The sequence below is a fragment of the Petaurus breviceps genome, unplaced genomic scaffold (genome assembly GCF_028583685.1).
Source record: "Petaurus breviceps papuanus isolate PSGF00001 unplaced genomic scaffold, PetGlider_PUasm1.0 156, whole genome shotgun sequence".
Taxonomy (NCBI): Eukaryota; Metazoa; Chordata; class Mammalia; order Diprotodontia; family Petauridae; genus Petaurus; species Petaurus breviceps.
Window position 1 is genome coordinate 13,869,059 of NW_027185720.1, and position 2,751 is coordinate 13,871,809.

A 2,751-nucleotide genomic window follows, 5' to 3' on the forward strand; every position below is an offset into this window, starting at 1 on the left:
AAGGAAGAAAGAAAGAAAGAAAGAAAGAAAGAAAGAAAGAAAGAAAGAAAGAAAGAAAGAAAGAAAGAAAGAAAGATGCTCATAGACCTGGCACATAGGAAGTACTTAATAAAAGTTTATTCATTGAATCTAACTGAACACATTTCTATCAAGTAATCTTGGCACCTTGACATGAGAGCATGTGCATCGTGCCTTAGAGAGGTCCAAAGAAATGTCTCTGATGGGGTCAGAGGAGAAAGAGAGAGCCCTTCTGGCTTGGAGAATCAATGAAGTCTTCATGGAATTATAAACCTTTGGGCCAGACCTTGAAGGATGAGTAGGGTATTCAAAGATGGATATAGAAGACAAAAATGCATTTCATGTTGGGAGGGGAAATACATAATCAAAAGTCTGTCCTAAAGAACTGGAAACAAAATTGTTGTCCATTGACTGAGACATGGCTACCTGAATATAGGAGCAACTAGGTGGCAGAGTGGATAGAGAGCCAGACCTGGAGTCAGGATGACCTGGGTTCAAATCTGGCCTCAGACACTTACTAGCTGTGTGACCCTGGACAAGTAATTTAACCCAGCTTGCCTCAGTTTCCTCATCTGTAAAATGATCTAGAGAGGGAAATAGCAAACCACTACAGTTTCTTTGTCAAGAAAACCTCCAATGGGGTCACAAAGAGTCAGACACAATGGACAGAAAAAACCTGAACATAATGGAACATTACTGTGATGTAAGTCATGAAGAATGAGGAAATCTGAAAATAAAGATTGTAGGATTTTGAACTGGGAAAGACCTTAGAATCATCTAATCTAGGAGCTGTTAACCTGTTTTGTGTCATGGGCAGCTGGAAGTCTCTGGAAGCCTATGGACCCCTTCTCAGAATAAAGTTTTTTAGGGTATAAAGTAAAATATATACAATTCTGAAGAAAACCAATTATAACTATCAAAATATACTTTTTAAAGTATGCAGACTTCAAATTAAAAATCCCCCATCCAATCCAAAACCCAGAAGGGGGAATTTGTCCAAGGTCTCCAGCTAGCAATTAGCAAAGCCCCAATTTCCCCCAAAATCCTCTGCTCCCTGTCTGGTATACACATCCCATCCCATCCCACCAGTTTTCTGGTTTACAGGTATAGTTTGTTTTTTCAGTTATTTCTTTCTCAGAAAGAAAGAAAACTTGACATCTCCTTCCCTGATAAACTTAAAGACACAGGGAATGTTCCATTTCTCTAGGGCATTTCTCCTCCCTATGGGAAGCAGCTAATTCTTGAAAAAAAGAGCTAGAAGTGATAGTCTAGGGCAGATTGAAAGGAAAGAAACCTGAATTTTGGTGTTGGAGAGACCCAGGTTCAAATCCCACCTCTCATATTTACTATCTGTACAACCATGAACAGATGACTTAGCTTGCCCTTTTACATAAATGATCATTATCATGTGAATTTATTTTTCCCCTCCCCCCCAGAGATGGCTGCCATCAAAGACAAATAGACATGTACCAATGGGCGCTTCTCAATTTCTTCTGTATGGATGACTCAGTTTCTTCACCTGTCACTTCAGGCTAATAATGCCTACAGTAGCTACCTCACAGCTTGTTGTAAAAATCAAGTGAGCTACTGAATTATAGAAATGCTGGCTATTAAGCCTGCCAGCCTTGGCACAATCCTCACCCTCCTTCCTCTCTTAGCACACCCCCTAATAAAACACTTTCCTCATCAGCTCTGGCTAGGATCGTCTCTTTGACACCTGAAACCCTTATTAAACCTTAATGCCCAAGTTTCTACACTGAGTATTAATTAGTCTGCCCTGTCCCCCGCCTCTCCCCTAGCTCCTCCCAGTGTTTGAAGAAACATGTGGGGGCCAGTGCTCTGACTTTGGCTCAGTACCATGAATACTAAGTATCCCACAAATAATATGAGTGGTAGCTGGTCTATCCCAGGGCATTTTAAAGGGGTTATTTGCCCTCGTAGTCTGCAGATTGGGAGTTATCTGTGCCAACCAATCTGCTCAGAACTACCATGGCTGGGAGAGCTACAGGTCAGTGGGAGAGGAGCAGTTCTATTACTGAGAATGACCAACTTGCTACCTCAAGGCTCCATGTGAAGTGTCAGGAATCCCAGGTGAAGGTGCCCTCTCATGTTGTGGGGATGGGGTGGGGAGGAGGGAAGGTAAGCAGGAAGTAACTAGAAGGCTTTCTGACCATGTCCAGTCCTTGGGATTCATTTCTACTCTGTCCATCCAAACCAAATAATAAAAATAATCTTCCCTGACACAAAGTTTACAAAGGGCACTAGACCCATCATCTGATTTGATCTTCACATCCCAGTGAGTGAGGGGATATTTTTATTCCCACTTTAATGATGATGAAAATGAAACTTACAAAGTCAATTAGTGCCAAAGGTGGGATTTCAAACAGGTCTCCAAAGAAAGAACTGATAGATAGAAGTATGTATAGTATGGATTTACAGATGTGTGTGTGTGTGTTCACACCCATATATACATATGTATTTGTGCCTGATGGCAGCCATCTCTGGGAGGGAGGAGAAAAATAAATTTACATGATAACTATTATTTAAATAAAAGGGAAAGGAAAATTTTATATAACAGATCTGCAGTTTAGTGTGCAAAAAAAAAATTAAAAAGTTAAGTGAAGGTCTGTCTAAATCACCCTACCACCACCCACTTGGTAAACTTCAGGTATTCCCTATGGTCTCTAGAAGCCAATACAAAAGGCTGTTTGGCTTTCAGAGCCCTTGGTGACC